The sequence below is a fragment of the Cnephaeus nilssonii genome (assembly GCF_951640355.1).
Source record: "Cnephaeus nilssonii genome assembly, chromosome: 3".
Lineage (NCBI taxonomy): Eukaryota > Metazoa > Chordata > Mammalia > Chiroptera > Vespertilionidae > Cnephaeus > Cnephaeus nilssonii.
In genome coordinates this window covers 64,103,424-64,122,376 of record NC_137074.1, presented here as the reverse complement: position 1 = coordinate 64,122,376, position 18,953 = coordinate 64,103,424, and the positions used below count along the sequence as shown (strand labels likewise).

General features: G+C 40.0%; 1 protein-coding gene across 26 annotated transcripts in view; it reads right to left on the bottom strand.

Annotated features, from left to right (window-relative positions):
* The window catches only part of ZBTB20 (zinc finger and BTB domain containing 20), an 899,572-nt gene that overhangs the window by 193,142 nt on the left and 687,477 nt on the right, over positions 1–18,953 (bottom strand). For 23 of the 26 annotated variants that reach the window (XM_079767021.1, XM_079767031.1, XM_079767032.1 and 20 more), the window contains one exon: positions 4,303–4,342. The exons of the other annotated variants lie outside the window; for them this stretch is intronic. The gene's annotated coding sequence lies outside the window, so the exon portion shown is untranslated. The remainder of the gene's footprint in view (positions 1–4,302; positions 4,343–18,953) is intronic. 26 annotated transcript variants of the gene reach the window in all.

Here is an 18,953-nt window from a genome sequence, read left to right as displayed (position 1 = left end):
GCAACACAGAGAAGACTTAAACATACCCACATATATACTCCCATTTGCAAAAGAGAACGTGGTACATGAAACAAAAGCTGTTGAAAATTTCCTTTAAACTGTCCTGGCAGCCCAAAGTGAACAAGAGAAAAGCACACTTATGGTGAACTCTAATTCAGAAAGCAGGAATGAATATACTGAATTGTTTCAACACCCGGCTGTGCATAAGTTGGAATTCAGCACAATGGCTTGAAACTTCTGCTTAAAAAAAGGCAGCAAAGGGAAAATGATAGAAAATTGGGGCATTGATTGACTTTAGGGGGACATTCTTAAGAAATGGTTTCATTTTCAAATGAAAGATGAGAAAAGCAGGACACTGGGAATGGCTTCTCCATATCTGCCTGCTCCACCCCCTAGTCCACTATGGGAGAAGGAGTCACACATCCCTGGAGACTAGTAGGCAAGCAGCTCAGAGTGGGGTCAGATTTACACTGAGCTCTCTGGTGAAGCTCCCACAAAGATATACTTTGATCTGAAATTTGGCCCCACACAATACATCAGTCTTTCCATTAGAAGTCAAGGACTTTGCATTGGGCCAAGATATGCTGGCATTATTATGCAATGCCAATGCCTATATCAACACCACCATATGGGCTCTCCTCTCTACTCTCACCCACACTGCACAGTTCAGGCCCTTGGTCTTCACCTTTGACCTGATCTCCTTTTTTTCAGTCAGCTACCTCTGCCATTACCAGAGCACTCTTTTTCATTTTTCTTTATTATTTATTTACTTTAGAGAGAGGAAGGGAAAGAGAGACAGAAACATCGATGTGAGAAAGAAACATCGATCAGTTGCCTCCTATACTCTCCCCCGACCGGTGATCAAACTCACAACCTAGGTAAGTGCCCTGACTGGGAATCAAACCCACCACCTTTCTGTGTACAGAGCCGATATTCCCACCAACTGAGCCACACCAGTGAGGGCAGAATGTTTTTTTTTCTAAAATACAAATCTGGTTACAATTATTCACAGGCTCCTGAAGCCTGCAACGTCAAGTCCAGACTCCTTCCTGTGCACAGCAGACCAGGCAGGCCTTCTGAGATCTGTCTCCTCCCACTTTCAGCTTTGTCTCCAGGCTCCTCTTCCCACCACGGGTTCCTCCACACTAACCACTGTCCTCTGCAGCTGGCTGCTGTTCGAAACCTCCTGACTTTGCAAGTGCTTTGACTTTTTTCCTAATTATGATCCTCTTTTGCTTTCCCCTCCTCTACATCCACATAGTAAACTGCAATTCATTCTTCAGACTTTAAGGCCCAGCTTGGGTACCTCTTTACATGTAGGCACTCCTTCTTATAACCCTCGCTACATCTTGTATATACCTCCATCTCAGCTTCTACCATACGGTATAGCCTTGATTTACTATTTATCTCCACTACCAGACTCTGAGAGTCTTAACAACAGGCAGCACTTCTTATTTATTTTGGAGTTTCAGGTATCAAGCATAGTGACTAGCTTTCCATAAATGTTTGTTGACTAAAAACAGAATAAAGAGCTGTGCATGATAATTAATCAAAAACAAACCAAGCAGTAGTATTAGCTTCTATAGGCATGTTAGGAGCCTCTTAGCAATCTAATGAAGCTAGAAGATCCCAGAAGTAAGGTACTTTCTGAAGGTTATCACAGGGGGGAGTGTAAGAGGGAGAGGTAGATGGTGGGATGGAGAATGTCTTGTTAACAGAGAATGTCACTAAAGTCACTAAAGCAGTGAATTTTATGCTTCTTCAACACTTAGTATTAATAGGTATTATTCAGAGAATGATCAGAGTATGAACTGCATGGAGGCCTAACGTGTAAGAACCGGTTTCCCAAATAGGGCAGGTCTGTGATACCTGCTTTAAGGCAGCAGGGTAGGTTATCGAGGGCTCTGCTGCGCCTCATTTCTGCTAAATAATAATGAAATGGAAAACTCTTGGGGGAACATCTGGAACCTATTTATCCTATTGAAATCTGTGTCACATCCAGATTAGGACTTTGGGCTATCTGCAGTGCCAAGAAGAGAAGGTCAAGCAGGCAGAACTTAACCCCTGTCTGAAGGAGGCCATTGCAGAGACTCCAGGATCTGGAAGCACTGGGGAGATAATGCTCTGACCTGTTTCCAGGAACTTTTCCTTTCCCTTTGATGGGCATCTGGGACACCACCTCTGGAGCCATCAGCAGTGTCTGTGGGGCACTTGAGGACAGCAGGACTGTCACAGGCCCTGCCACCCTTGAGATAAAGGCAGGCCTCAGAATTTGGAACAATCCCTGCGAGCATAAAGATTGGCCCAGGGGTAAGACCAGGTTCGTGGGTACATGATCGGGTTATCAGCCCATTACAGATCATTCTCCAGCCTTATTTCTAGTTAAAAACTAGGATCTCTCTACAAGCTGCTCAGCTGATGGTTGACATAGCATAGAATCACTTTCACATTTTCCTATGAACCAGAGACAGCCTTTCAATTACATTTTTTATCTCCAAGGTCTCCCTCTTGATCTCTAATCCGTGACACAGGCCTCCAGTCCCCTGTACTGTTGTGTCTGAGGCTCGCTCTACAATGCTGACGTCATAATAGCTGAGCTGTGCGGGCAGGAGTGCACTGTGCTGACTCATCCCGGTGATGTGAGGATTAATGCCTTGTCTAACACAGAGCTATTATGTGAACTGTTTTTACACAAAGAACTGTAACAAAAATGATTTGCCAGCCAAAGGACTAGAAATAGGCAGTGCGAGGTAGCTGGGGCAGGGATGCAGAGACATAAAGTGGTAACCATCAGCATGTACATTGACACCCTCTGAAGCACTGACAGACCCACTCTGTCAACACCGAGAACAGGAAACAACAAGACTGTCAGGGGCAGGGAGGACCCACCCCTGCTGCATAAATGCATTATGCACAGCACCAGTCTTCGGGGAGTTTAATCAATCTCCTTTTTCTGTCAGATAACTGTCAGTTTAGACTTTCGCCTGGGCATCCTTTGGAGGATTCTGCTCCCCTAAATATATTTAACTAGCTTCTAAGAATATTACTGGAAGCCACACACAAGCAAAAGAGCCACGGGGACCCCCCCTTCTGTGCAAATGATTACAACACTAGAAATATCTGGGAGTGAGGACTCAGTGAGGTAAGATAGGATGTTGTGAATAAGGAACCAGCTGTGCTCACCGAAGAGTGGGAAACAGCTGGAAGAAATCGCTTATTTAAATAAATAAATGATAACTTATCACAGAAGGTGATGCCACTACCTGTAGCATCTGTTGGGTGGGGTCTCATGCAGTGACTTTGATTATTTAGGTTCATTGACCTAGAACCTCTTTCAAGCAGCTCAAAGTAAAATTTATCCAAAATCATTCAGTGCAGCCTAGTTTGGGCTTCAAATAATAAATATTACTGTGATACCATCTGCAATCAAGTTGTTTTCTTTCTCTCCAAACTACCTGCATCTTTTCTAAAACAGAATGGCACCTTTTATAAACCTCCTGGTGCATGTAATCCTGGATTTCTCTATCCATTTTTCCCCCCCTGAACGTTACAATTTCACACATAATTTTACCTAAATGGCTGAAGTCTTGTACTTCTCAGTAAAAGATACTTTTAGAAATTTGGTCAATTAATGAAAGCTCTGATCTGGAAGCTGAAATTAAAACAATTGAATCACCTGGCCAGTGTGACTCGGTGGATTGAGCGTTGTCCCATGCACCAGGAGGTTGCAGGTTCGATTCTTGGTCAGGGCACATGCTTGGGGTTTCGGGCTCGATCCCCAGTGGGGACTGTGCAGGAGGCAGATGATCAAAGTTTTTCTCTCACTTATGTTTCTATCTCTCTTTCCCCTCTCCCTTCCTCTCTCTTTCTCTCTCTCTCAAATCAACAGAAAACATATTTAAACAACAACAACTTTGAACCTAGGGATGGGTATATAACTGAAGAATACATAATTGGCCATTGACCGACAGTGGAGCAACAGCCCCATTGTTGAGGGTATCTGGCTGAAGAATGTGAGCTACAGTGTAGAGGAGCAGTGACTTTTGCAAACAGCAGCTATGGCTCAGTAAAAAGCAGTCTTTACAGAAGTCCAGTCTCTGGGGCCACTGGTCTTTTCAGCCGCCTCATGGATGGCAACTGCTACCCCCACCAATAGCATCGACTCCAAACACAGAACAATCTAATGCATGCTGAAGAAGTACCGGAAACCACAACCAAGTCAACTAGATAACATGATAAGAAAGACCCAAATTCCCCACATCTGACACTGTTTTGAAAAGTAAAGAAACCACTTTTACTTACATAAAGAGAAGGGGCAGGCTGCAGACTGATGGTCAAGGAACTGAAAATCAGAGAAAAAAACAGGAATTAAAAATAAACCCAATGATACTATGGGGAGAAGGAAAGCAAATCTAAATACTGTATAGATGGGGCTGGTTGCTCCTAAAGGATGAGCTGCAGGAGCCCATAGAAGGAGATCCAACCTCATAACATTTTTGAACGGTGTGACCTTCTGCTCTCCGACCAGCACAGTACTTCCCACCCCAAGAAATGCCAACCTCATTCTGATCTGAATCATATGAGTATTTTGTAGGGCTGTGCTGCGCACTAGCCACATTTATTTATTTAAATAATTAATTACAATTTAATGAAAGCTTAAATGTTTAGTTCCTCTATTACCCTAGCGACATATTCAGTGCCCAGAAGATTCTCTGGACAAATTCAACACTTCCATGTCTTGTCAACCTAAGTTGAAGACCTGGGTTGGTGTTGGCTGAGGACTTGGTACTGCCTCCTCTACCCTATCTCACCAGCCAAGCAATGTCCCCTCTGACAAAATTATATTAAGATAAAACATCTGTCTCCCAAAACATATCTCTAATGATGACAACTTCAGGTTTGGGAGAGTTGACCTTAACAGTTTCTCATTCTATATTTCAAATTATTAATTCCCCTTTTTAATCTTCAACTCACAAGACAAATAAGCTATAAGGACTGGTCTGCTCACCATTGTTTTGATAGCTTCTCTTATAGAAGAATAAGACTGAAGTAACAGAAGATCCATGAGAAATTAATAAACCAAACAAGGATGCTGAGAAAACAAAGCAGGTATCCCCACCTCCATCCCACTCAAATGTATTAAGGACTTAACCCTGATTGCATTCTTGTCTCTCTGACACCATGATTTTAACTACTTCGCATAAGGCTTCCAGAAAGATGCAAAACAAACCATATTAAAAGAGATCAAGAAGGATCTGATTACATAACTCAGCACAGAATAAGGCTAAAGCAGAAAAATGGCAATTAAAGAGACTTCACTTCTCAGCAAATTTTCTGGACAAAGCCTGATTGCAGAAGTTCCTCCAAAGAAAGAGTTTCTCCTTCATTTCCAAGGTGAAACCCTGTTCATGCACATGCAAGTGTAAAGGTGGTGTTGCTCTCCATGGACAAGAAGGGTTAAGATGAAAATCCAGGCATAACGTATGCGAAGAGAGGCTGGGGTCTACAATGCTTTCAAAGTGTTTCACAAAAATAATGAGTCCAATGAAAATTTTAAGCAAGATAATTAGATTATTCATGATTCATTGAAAGTACATACAAACCTGAAATGTGTATCATATATGACTGACTAATCTTCAAAGACTTCAAAGCTCTAAGTTTTGTTACATTCTAGTCTCCTCTGCAAGCCAGGATCCTAGACCATTGTAGGGTATATCTTTTAAAATATTTTCCTTTCCCTCCCTCCCTCCTTCCTTTCTCCTTCTTCTCCCTCCCTCCCTTCTTTCCTCCTTCCCTTGCTCCCTCCCTCCCTTCCTTCTTTTTCCTCCCTCTCCCCCAACTTTTTTTTGAGCTTGCTTTGAAAAGAAAGACAAAAATATGATTAGTGGTTATATATGAAATATGCTCACTTATTTTTTTCTGTTGCATGTTATAAACTCAATAACTCCAAGTAATATAATATGCTATTTTTAAATTGTACTTTGTATTTATGTTCTTATATCTAAGCACATAATGTCCCTTTCTAAATTTCAAGGAGCATTTTTTTCTCATAAAAGTTAATCAGTCAAAATTAATTTTTTGATGTGACCAGAAGAGATCAATGTAAATTGTACCCATATTGACTAATAAATCCAAGGCCTGGAATAAAAAAACCCACAAAACTCTTTTTGGATGTCAAATGACACACAGGCTGTCAATGACAGGAATCCAAGATGGAGAGAAAAATCACAGTGTGTTATGTCACAGTCTAAGACAAATTCAAGGCAAGTGAAATCACAGATTTTATTGGATATAATTGTTGTCTTTATATATTAATTAAAAACAATAATACCTATACCAAATTTAATATTAATGCTACATATTTAATCTCAGAGTTCTTATATAATTCATAAATGTTTATAAACATCAAAAGGCCCCAACTTCTTGATTGAATTGCAATCTGCTAGGCAATTTTGAGAATATGTATTAATCTCTACAGGTTTATTTTTGTTCAGTTCAAATTGTTATTTTATTGATATGCATCCTTTCTGCCTAAGTGATATTCACCTTATATGTCTGTAAGTTGTTTTCATCTGAAATGCAAAGAATTATCTATAATAGTTTTGCATGAGATTAAAAACATTTGCATTGAGCATGCTAGGTTCCAAGCACAAATATCTAGCAAGGAATATGTAACTGCAAAGCCCAAAGGAATCAGGACCTTAAAACATGGTGAAAGAGGCAAGAACAGAGAGGGGGTGACTGTGGAAGTCTAATCTTAGTTTCGTGATTTCCAAGTGGAAAATTATTATATACTATCAATCTCCAAGGAACTAAAAGTATTACTAATTGTAACTTAAATACCAGTCAATTCTGATTCCAATTTATGTAATGTTTTAGGGTAATAGTGATAAAAATCTCAGTGAGAATCCTTTCCCTTAGAGTAGTGGTTCTCAACCTTTCTAATGCCACGACCCACAGGTTGAGAACCACTGCTGTAGAGCCTAAGACCATCGGAAAACACAGATATTTACATTATGATTCATTAACAGTAGCAAAATTACAGTTATGAAGTAGCAGCGAAAATAATTTTATGGTTGGGGAGAGGAACTGTATTAAAGGGTCGCGGCATTAGAAAGGTTGAGAACCACTGCCTTAGAGACTCCCCCAAAACACCAAGTTTCAAGGAGCTTCCAGACTCCATGAAGGTCATCCAGGAATTCCAGATTAGTAACCTTAAGGGGAGGAGGAGAAATAGCTCTTTCAATTCTGCTGCTCATTGCCTCTAGGACAAGCATGTCAAACTAGTGGCCCACAACGAATATTTTTGCGGCCCAGCCAATATAACTGTATATAAGAAACGTTTTAATAAAAATTTTGTAACTTAATTTTTACAATATCTTGTTATACATAATTATTTATAATGAACTACAACGTTCACTAATGACTGATTACTATAATCGTGTTGCATTCATTTCCCTTATGCACCTTACGCGCAGGTGCACCATTTCTCTCCACTAATACTAGCAGCGAATACTTTAGCAGCCGATTGCCGTGTCATTAGTCTTGTACTAACTTGTTTGGTGTGGGCAACAGGAAATATTTTGCTTTCGGAGAACAACAACAAAAAAAAGGTTTATTTGCGTTATGCTTATTAATTTGTGCAGTTATTCAGTGTCTGATAAGTTAACGTTCAATAAAATATTAATTTTTATTATACCGTTCTATTATTTTATGTTAATGATTACTCATTTATTTCAGCCCTTTGTATTCAGCATGTCTCTATCAAAATAAACCTACATTTCTATGAAAATTGAAGCTTTTTTTTTTGCGGCCCACATAAACTTAAACATTGTTTAATTGGCCAGTGTTAGCCTTTGAGTTTGCCATGCTTGTTCTGGAAATTTTTTCCAAGTTGCTATATGCTGAAGCCAGGAGTAACCAAATGTATAGAAATTACCTGGGTGAATGAGTATGGCTAGAAACACACAGATTAAAGGCCTCCCAGACTCTGACCTTCCTAATCCTTTATACTTCCTTTAAAAAAAAAAAAAGTCCATAGAGCCTTAGTAACAATGAGATAGAGAAGTAGTGAGCAGATAAATGATAGCGTTACTATTAATTGAGTACCCTGTGGCTTCAGGCATCCTGCTAAGTAAATGCTTCTCAAGTTTGATTATGGGCCTATCCAGGGAGGTGGAGTCAAGCAACTGGAGTACAAAAGCCACAAAATAAATAATAAAGACATGGTTGTCTATTTGGTGGGGCAGTTGTCCCTGTGGCTAAGTACATAATTTAAACTTTTATTTGTACATGTATTCATTTATCCAATAACTATGTCTTAAATGTTATAGAAGAAATAAAACAGATACTCTTCATGGCTTCATAGAATTTACATTTTAGTGAAATAAACAAGACTATATTGAGGAGTAGAATGCAAATCTGTATGTATTTTTAGGGTGAAACCTGAGACCTCGCTGACAAGTCTCATTTGCGGCACACTGCTTCAGGCAATGTCCCCGGCACCCTGAGGATTGGATCAGTCACTCTACTAGAAGAATTTGAAAAGCAGCATTAACTTTCTATCACTTAATCCTAACTACACAAGTAAATACCATTACTTCCAATTGACTAGAGAGATAAAAAGGAGATTTGAAAAATTGGGAAACTTACCCCAAATCACATAGCTGCGGGGATCTGAATGAGGCTGTACCACTCCAAAGTCTAAATATTTTTAACCACTAAATTACACTACCTCTAGGTGGTTCCCACTTTATGTTTCCCCTTGAAATCTGGGCTCATTCAGGATTTCGGAGGCTACTTTAAGCTTCGCCTTTGGAAGAAGACAGGTTTGGCTTGATTTGCATTCTAAATATTTCACAGTGGTAAGGGAAAGCTATTATTATACCCATTTTATGGTGCGGAAGCTGAGCCACTTGCCAGCTGAGGTATCTGGCTGGGTTAAAAACAGAATCCCAGTCGTCAGTTTCTCATTCCTCTTGACTAACTCCAAGACTAAGTGCTGGAACTGTCCAAGGGCTTTTCTACACATGAAATTCACCCCGACTGATAAAGAGTGAGACAGACTTTGCTAAGAGAAAATAATAGTGCAATAAAAATATGGAAATAAAAAACTGGTTACTTTTAAGCATTGTGAATAGCAAAGGGAGAGCTTATTCATCACAAATGAATCAGAAAATTAGAATGTGTCATAGCACTAATGACAGAACTGAAGAATTTGGAAGACCTGAAGTCCAACACTTATTGTTCCATCTGAAGAGGGTAAATGGAGTGACAACAAGACAGAAATGACCTCTTAGACAGGACTTTAATCTTTCTGATCTTCTTTCTTCAACGACTGTCTCTAGAAGCTACGTGGGTTTACATCTTTGTTTTTTATGGGTCAAGAGAATATTTTGATATCCTTTTAATATTTTAGAAGTATTGTGTTAATTAATTCTTATGTGGGAGTCATTCCAAATAGCAGGATGAAGATTTCTACCTTATTGATTTTTCTAATCCCTTTCTGGCTCCCAGTGTTTCTAAGGATGAGGTACTATGGGGTTTTTAGATTCACGTGCCTGTTAGAGTGAGTGCCAGCTTCATAGGTTCCTGTCAATTGATATTCCATCTTCACTCTGGATACATGATTTCCTTAATCTGACAGATTCAAGAAATTTTCTGCTAGATTTAATGACATTTCATGCACCCTAGATGTGGAAACTTTTTATTCTCTGTTTCCTAATGGCAAAGATTTACAAGTTAAAGTCAGATGGAAGGGTTAGTCAGATGTGCACACATAGCAGGTGCAATCGCCAACTAGGTACATTGGGGTCTTCTGCAGACAAGTTTCTTGGAGTATTTTCATTCCTTTTTGTCATTCTTAAGAATACTATAAAATTCCACAAATGGTCATTCGTATTTTGGGATCTGCTCTTCAAGACCATCCATTTTTTAAATCTATCTTGAGAAGAACAATAAGAAAATCACAGTGATGCCTTAACTTTCCTTAATAAGCTATGCTAACTCTGAATGAAGTCTACCTTCACAAACTTAGATGATCAAATCATGACTAATAAAATGAGAGAATTCAGAAACTAAAGTTCAGTAATTAGGTCTCAGACTGTTTCTGAGCCTGAGACATTGTTGAGATACAACTGGCTACTCCATTCCACCACACACAAATCCTCCTGAGCCTTCCTGATTCTTACAGGTATCAGGCCTGAGAGATTAGAAGGAAGTAAAAGCAGTAGTGCTGAGAGGGATGGCAGGGACTAAATTTGTTTATTGCATTTAGGATGATTTTAAAATATATATATTTTATTGATTTTTTACAGAGAGGAAGGGAGAGGGATAGAGAATTAGAAACATCGATGAGAGAGAAACATTGATCAGCTGCCTCTTGCACACCTCCCACCAGGGATGTGCCTGCAACCAAGGTACATGCCCTTGACCGGAATCGAACCTGGGACCCTTCAGTCCTCAGGCCAACACTCCATCCACTGAGCCAAACCGGTTAGGGCAGGATGATTTTTATACCTCTTAAAATAGACCAAAGTCTATGGCATTATGATATTCAGGAGCTTGCTATAATCTGATCCCAAATAACTTTTCCCTCCATACCTCAAAGTCCTGAAGTTGTAGCTTTATGGATTCCAAATGGATACCAGGACCATTTACTATAGTACACTGATGTCCTTTAGGGGATGCTTAATGGGTCTGGCATTGCTATCATGTGGTGCAATCAATTGGAAAACTTGGTCACAATGCTGCTCACAAATCGCCATTAATGACATTTGGTACAAAAAAGGTTGTGCCTATTATAGGGCAAACTCATCCAGAGACTCCTTGGTGTGTCACACAGAAAGTAGCATGTTAGTGGGACAGAGAGCTTTGGAATAATTATGGGCACAGCAGGAAAAAGAAACATCCAGAACAGTGTAAAAAGGAGGCTTTCTTTACTCAAATGGTTCATTCAAATGTTTTTTTTTTCTTTTTTTAAATAGAAAGAGAAAAATCATGACACAAAATTTATATAAAAAAATACACATTAAGCAGGTACTTATACCTGATGGTTTATTAGATACTAAACCTAGAGGACAAAGTGGGCACAATTTGTGGTTTAAAGACTCATCAGTATCTTTCCATAATATAGATTAAAAATGTTACTTTTGTCCTTGTCACCACCAACTATTTGCTTAAGAGCATCCAAGATCTTTCACAATCTGGCCCCAATCCACCTCTCTCACTTTTTTTGTTTGTTTTGTTTTCTCACTACTGTTTCCTTACATTCTGTGACAGGCTATTTGCCCCTCTCTGAACATACCTGAGACATCTTGGACACTGAGTCTTTGCTCGTGGTTTACACTTGAATCTCCCAAGCCTAGCATCTTAACCTAAACACAGCATGACACTTCGTTTGTTGAATAAATGCTGTCTATCTATTTTAGGAGACAAAGATGGTAGAAAAAAATTGCTAAATCAGTAAATAAATAGCACCAGAGAGAGGTCAAGGAAAAGTTAATTTTAGTGAGTTTTAGGAGTGGGGGCAAGATGAGTTTGAAGATTAAGAAAACTGATGCTCTTTATTCTTGGGTCTAGCCAATACTATGAGTCAGTTACTTTTTTTGGGGAACAAGTTTCAACCTCAAGGTTAAATGAACACAAATGCTCTGTCCATCAGCAGATAATGAAAAAGCTGTGGCTATTTCCACATCGGCACAGTAACATGAAAATATGCAATGCTCTTCTCAGAGGCATGGTATATGACAGAACTTTTAAAAATAGTCCTCTTTGCCACTCTTGTACAGAAAGAGCTATAAAAACAAGAGTAAATGTTTAAAAACTGGGATAATTTCACTTAGGAAAAAAAGAACTGAGGTATATCTTCATAGTTTTCTGACTATAAGAAGAGCTGCTATAAAGAGGATAATTATTGTTATTTTTGTCCCAGAGAAAAATATTAAACTGTCCAATGAAGAATTAAAATTAAGACTTAAAGATGAACAACCTAAATGTACAAGTGGTAAATAACAAAGTAGATTGCTAAGAGCAGTCAAGAAATTTAAAACTAGGAAAGATCCTCACCTATTTTGGTTGGAATAAAGGCAGCTCTGCCTCCACTCAGGAAGATGAATTCAATAACTTCTTTCATCTTATTTAGCTCTAAATGATTACAAAATCCCATAAGACATTGACTCTAAAAGTTTTACAGAATCACCAACACAGTTGAATAAAATACATTAGTTTGAAAAGTATTAGGCAATACAGAGAGTCCGTAAGTTACTAAATTCAAAACAGTATAAAAAATGCTTATGTTTCAATTTGGGAATTATGATTCAATTTGCCAAGTGTATATGACACAAATAGAATTGAGGAAAACACACTTCAATCTACTATAGTTTTAACATAATAATTACCTAAAAGTAAAACATTCTAACAATTCTTTTATGTCTGAGAAATTGAGCTGAATATTTCATAAACCTGGTATGAATATGCATATAAGCTCAATCTCCAATTTTAAAAAAAGTTAAAAAAATGACCAGAAAATAATATAAGAACTCACTATCATTAATCCCAGGACTATCTTCGAAGACATCAGTAGAACCAGGGAACGAGTCCTTTTAAGTGACCCAAACAGGTCCCATGTGACTAAGAATGTAAATCTCACAACAGACGCAGAAAAAGCTCTAACAGGGGTGGCAAGTTACTGGCTTTCTTGTCTTTACCTTGCAGCTTGGAGCTCGGCTGAAGTGTCCATTACATACAGCACACAGGATTAGATGAACAGTTCCAATGACCTTGTCTGAACCAAATTCACTTAAAGCAGTTTGCCACATATCTTAAATAGAAGATGAGCCCATTCTCTCTGTGGCCCAGATTTGGACTGGATCACTGAACTATTGCCCAACTCTTATAAGCAAAGCACTAACATGTACCAATCAACAGGCAGCCCATAGCAGAGGCATCAGGAAGGTCAAAATACACACACATAAGAAATTGGCAGTACATTATAGAAGAAAGCTATTTCTAAAGACGGACTTTGGCTGTTAAAGCTTTTAAGTGTTGTTATTCAACCTTTGTTAGGGAAAAAATGAGTCCCAGTGTAACTTGTAAAGATCCAGTTAGAAAAAAAAAGAGATAGAGAGAAATGCAGTTTTATTTTGCAACCCATTATTTTCATAAGAACACGAATAAAAGAGATAAACTATGCCAATTTCTCCATAGCTGACTTGTTACAGGATATTGTTCTAGTCTTCACTAATGACTGCTTGAGATTGGTTATTACTGTGATCAGGAGTTGGGAGGACAGAGGTCTCAGGCCTTTGAAAAGAAACATTTTGTTCAGTAGCCACAGAAAATAAAGGCAACATTAAGCTAACTGACAACCTAACTAGGACAATGGCCGGTGCACGTAGCCATTGCTGTGCTGTTTCAAAAGACAGGAATGAATGGAACAGCAAAGGTGTCAAACTACCCAGCAACTTGAATTTTGAAAAGCTATGCTACAATATGCTGATAAGGTTGTTAGAATTCATAAAACTTACTCCTGGACTCCCTCCCTCCCTTCCTTCTTATTTCCACATCCATCGGCCACTGAAGAGAAACAAACAGATGTGACTGAAGACTGCCTCTTTGGGTACACTCTCTGTCACTCACCATCCCCCTATCCCCAACTTGCTCTCAGTTATCTGAAAAGTTATTAACTTAATTGCTTGATACTTCCTCTCAGGAGAATTTGCATTTTCTCAACTATCGCTACTCTAAGATCCAAATTCAGGTTTTTGCACAGGTGATGAGGTCTGAGGGAGGTATTTGGTGACTGTGTGTTTGTGTGTGGTGGTGGACTCTGTTCTGGATTCTTCCAATTTCTCAGTCAAGGGGGTCACCTGCTTCCTCAGCTCAAGAAGCCAATGTTACTTATAGTTCAACTGCAAATGAAGACATGCATACATCAGATATATTTTTTTCTATCAGCAGTTATAATCATTTAGGGACTTTCTACCCATACACTCCCTACTGATGTCACAGTAATTTAGGCAGGAATGTAAGAAAACATAAATACACTGAAACTTTACTAACAGTTCTTTTTTAGTGATTTCCTTAGGGTTCATCTCCATTGGTTCCTGGCTCTTCGTTAGCCTCTGCTCAAGGAGACTTTTCCACACACAATATCTGTTTGCCCTAAAAACCCTGCCTGTGAAATTTCCTTATTAATACCTGAATTCCTGCATTCATGAGGATGTTGTCTGCTCTTTCACCCCCACTTCATGAAAGGATTAGATTGTAAACAACCTAGTGGGAATCCTTCAGGGAAAACCATGGCAGAGCTGATCTCAGCAGGCAGGCAACCTGTGGCAGTTTATGAATGCAATTATGGAAAGGGAAAGGATTCATCCACACTTTCCGAAAGAAATGATAATGTTTTCAAGAGGAGACCTTTAGAAAATAAGGCAAGAAACTGAGCGAAGTCCTCACTTTGTTGTCTCTAAAGGGGATCCATTTGTGCCCCAGAGTCTGCAGGTTCATAGCTTTCTTTCCATTTTGTAAGTCTGCACATGCCTGGTTTCTCCTGCAGGATTTGGTCCTGAGGAAGTGACCTACCCACAACTCTAGAGCTAATTAACCCCATACTGAGCATTTTCTCTCATTTCACACATCCACTCCACTCTTTAAAGGACTTAGCAGTGTATGAGCAGGGGATTTATTTTTTTCTCTCGGTGAGGAGTGATGGGAGAGCTGGGATGTAGCTGCTCTAATTTAGAACTACATGTGACCCTAAAACATTACCAAATAACATTTTATTCGAAGGTGTGGAAATGCTAAAATACACTGAGTGGCCAGATTATTATGATCTCTGAACGCATAATAATCTGGTCACTGAGTGTGTGTGTGTGTGTGTGCATGTGTGTGTGTGTGTGTGTATATGTATATACATATATATGTGTGTGTATATATATATATATATATATGTATATATGTATATATATGTATATATTAGAGGCCCAGTGCATGAATTCGTGCATGGGTGGGGTCTGGCCAGCCTGGCCAGAGGGAGGGGACATGGGTGGTTGGCCGGCCTGCCTGCTGGTCAAACTCCTGGTCTAGGGGACAATTTGCATATTAGCCTTTTATTATATAGGCTATACACTGAGTGGCCAGATTATTATGCGTTCAGAGATCATAATAATCTGGCCACTCAGTGTATATTTGAATTAAACCCTTTCATGTTATTCATCCAATTTACTGTTGTTTCTTTTTTAAATAAGTAAGACATAATAAATACTGAGGTAGAAAAATTGGATTTATGTCCAGAAAAAATTCTTTTTTTAAAAATAAATCTTTATGTTCAGATTATTACAGGTGTTCCTCTTCCCACCCCCCTCATAGCTCCCCTCCACCTGATTACCCCCCCATGCCATTACCCCCCACCACTTTCTTCATCCATAGGTGTAAGATTTTTGTCCAATCTCTTCCTACACCCCTCAGACCCTCTTCCCCCTGATAATTGTCCGTCCCCTCCCTTTCTATGTCCCTGATTCTATTGTATTCACTAGTCCATTCTGTTCTTCAGATTTTTTATTCACTTGATTTTTAGATTCACTTGTTGGTAGGTATGTATTTGATGTCTTTTTGTTGTTCATAATTTTTACCTTTACCTTTTTTTTCTTCTTCCTCTTCTTAAAGAATACCCTTCAGCATTTCATGTAATCCTGGTTTGGTGGTGATAAACTCCTTTAGCTTTTTCTTGTCTGTGAAGCTCTTCATCTGACCTTCAATTCTGAATGATAGCTTTGCTGGGTAGAGTAATCTTGGTTGTAGGTTCTTGCTGTTCATCACTTTGAATATTTCTTGCCACTCCCGTCTGGCCTGCATAGTTTCTGTTGAGAAATCAGCTGACAGTCGTATGGGTACTCCCTTGTAGGTAACTAACTGTTTTTCTCTTGCTGCTTGTAAGATTCTCTCTTTGTCTTTTGCTCTTGGCATTTTAATTATGATGTGTCTTGGTGTGGTCCTCTTTGGATTCCTCTTGTTTGGGGTTCTGTGCACTTCCTGAACTTGTAAGTCTATTTCTTTCACCAGGTGGGGGAAGTTTTCGGTCATTATTTCTTCAAATAGGTTTTTAGTATCTTGCTCTCTCTCTTCTTCTGGCACCCCAAAAATTCGGATGTTGGTATGTTTAAAGCCATTCCAGAGGCTCCTTATGCTATCCTCACACTTTTGGATTCTTCTTTCTTTCCGCCTCTCTGGTTGGGTGTTTTTTGCTTCCTCATATTCCAGATCTTTGGTTTGACTCTTCGGGTACGGTGGTGTACAGTTGAGTTTCTGTATATTCTTTATTTCAGACAGTGTATGCAGAATTTCTGACTGGTCCTTTTCCATTTTTTTGGTATTCTCATTAAGGTCCTTGAAGGTCTCTTCAAGTTTCTCAGCGATTTTTAGAAGATTCTTGAGTAACCTTATAAATGTGGTTCTGAACACTGTGTCGTCCAGTAGTTTACTTTCCTCCATCTCTCCTATTCGTGACATACTTTGGTGTTTCCGCATTTTGGCTGCCTCCCTGTGTTGATGGAGTGGCTTTGTGTGGTCAGTGACCTAGAGGGGCTGGTAGCTCAGCTTCCCCAATCACCCTAGGTGGTCGCTCTTGGTACACCCCTTTGTGGGCTGAGTGGAAAGTCTTGGTGTAGTTAAAAGTCTTGATTGCTGTTGGTACACTGGGAGGAATTGACCTCCAGGCCAATTGGCTGCGAGGACCTGCTGTGTCTATAATGGAAGCGCTGATGCGCTGGAGACACGCTTGTTGTACAGGGCTTGTTTGAGTGGGGCTTTGGTGCTCACTGAGTCTGCCTCACGAATGTGTCACTTATGGATGTGAGGAGTTGAAATCTGGTGTCTCACGCTGACCACTAGGTGCATTGGCTAGTTCAGCTGCTGTCTGAGGCTACCCTGCAGGAGCTACAGCAAGAACTGCCGTCCTCTCCTCCCTGCTTGGAGTTTGGAGGCCTTGGAGCTGTCTGTACAGGGTTGCAAGTTTACTAGTTTAAACTGCAATAGAGAAGGCCATTCATATGCAAAAGCTGCTGCTAGGAGCTTGGGTGTGTTTGTAGATTGTGCGGGGCGGAGTCTCAGGGCGTCACTAGGCTAAGACGTGGCCAACAGCAATGGCTGGCAGTGAGCCGCCTCCAACTGCGTCCCCGCAACCGCGTCCCCGCAGTCTCGCGCCCCGGTGCAGCCAACAATTCTACCTCCACGCAGCTCTGCTAGTAAGCCACCCTCACTCTCCGACCCGCTGGCAGACAGCCCAGTCTCTCCCCAGAAACTGGATTTCAGAGAGATTGGGGGCTTGTCTCTCTTCAGATTGAAGAAAGCAACACCCGCCTCCAGCTGGGCTCCGCCGCCAGTTCGTTTCGTGCGTGCACTCCCCTGTACCTCAGTTTTTCAGCGTCTGCGCCCTGATTGTGCCCGTCTCTTTCGGTCTAGTTGTAGAGGTTCCTCTCAGCCAGCTTTCCCGTGGTTCTGGGTGATAGACGTTGTCTTTTAGTTGTAGTTTTGGAAATTGGTGTGGGCAGCAGCAGCCCAGATGTTTATCTATGCCGCCATCTTGGATCCTCCCGAAAAAATTCTTTTTTAAAACCCCATTTTGCCCTGGCCAGTTTTATCAGTGGATAGAGCATCAGCCCATGGACTGAAGGGTTCCAGGTTCTATTCCAGTCAAGGGCATATGCCTTAGTTCAATCCCCACCCCAGTTGGGAACATGTGGAAGGCAACCAGTCTATGTGTATCTTTTACGTCTATGTCTCTCTCTCTCTGTCTCTCCCCCTTCCTTCTACTCTCTAAAAATCAATGGAAAAATATCCTCGGGTGAGGATTAACAAAAATAAATAAATAAATAAATATCCCAATTTAATGGAAAAAAATTAAAAAGACCCATGGCCTTCTCCTTATCTTCAGCAGTTTCAAGAGAAGGTTCCAACAAGAACAATGACATAACTCATCTTTTTCCCATTCCAAGGAATAGGCTCATGATTTCCAAGTTTTTCATTTTTGTCAAAGTGAGTACCTTGAAAACTCTAAGAATCACTGTTCTCTAACTTTAATAAAAAGAAAAAGAAAGGGGAACATGATGATGGAGGGTGATTTAATGGAATCAGCTTGTCAACATGATGAAATGGGAAAAGCTTTTACAGAACGTGTCCACATGTTGGAATAAAAAACCTTTAACATCATGTATATAGTGCAGAATGGTTTTTGTCATGCCAAAAGAAAGGAATATCATTAATTTAGACAGTAAGTGTGAGGTTCTGTTAAAAACCTCCATGGAAAAGTCATAGAACTACATCCTGGACAGGCAAGTGGAGCCAGACAATTTCTAGTTCTTTTATAAGCTACCCAAAGAGCTATCTGATTTTAAGTCTGTCATATCTGGTACATGATAAGAAAAACTCTGGGCTATTAACCTCAGCTATACTTGTTCATGGTCTCAGGGTCTCAAAAGAGTTACACATAAATGGAAAAGAAAATGACCTCTTCTATTCCCATCTTAGTTAGGCCAACTATCAGATCACTCTCATTCTCAAAAGCATGTGTGGCAAATTTGCCCATTTTGGTAGGACTTGGTCATAAAGAGTGCAAAGTCTTGTGTAAACTTTTGACCTCATTTTCCTCTGAAAAGTGATTTAAGCTTCTCAAAGGCATGGCTGCCAACTGGGAGTGTCAGGTGGGTAAAACTGGCCCAAAAGGCAAAACATAGGGTACAATGAGGCACAGTTTGTTTTTATTTACACTGGTCAGAAATTTTATATTTGACATGCAGCCTAATTCCAGCACGTACATCTGTGCCTCCAGCCTTTGGCTGGAACTGCCTCACCCCTCATCCTTCAAGAGGGTTGTTATGATATCAAAGACTCCTTCCTGCCCATCAGACTTTTCCAGGTTCCCAGATGCTTAGGATTCCAAGCTTTACCATGGTCTA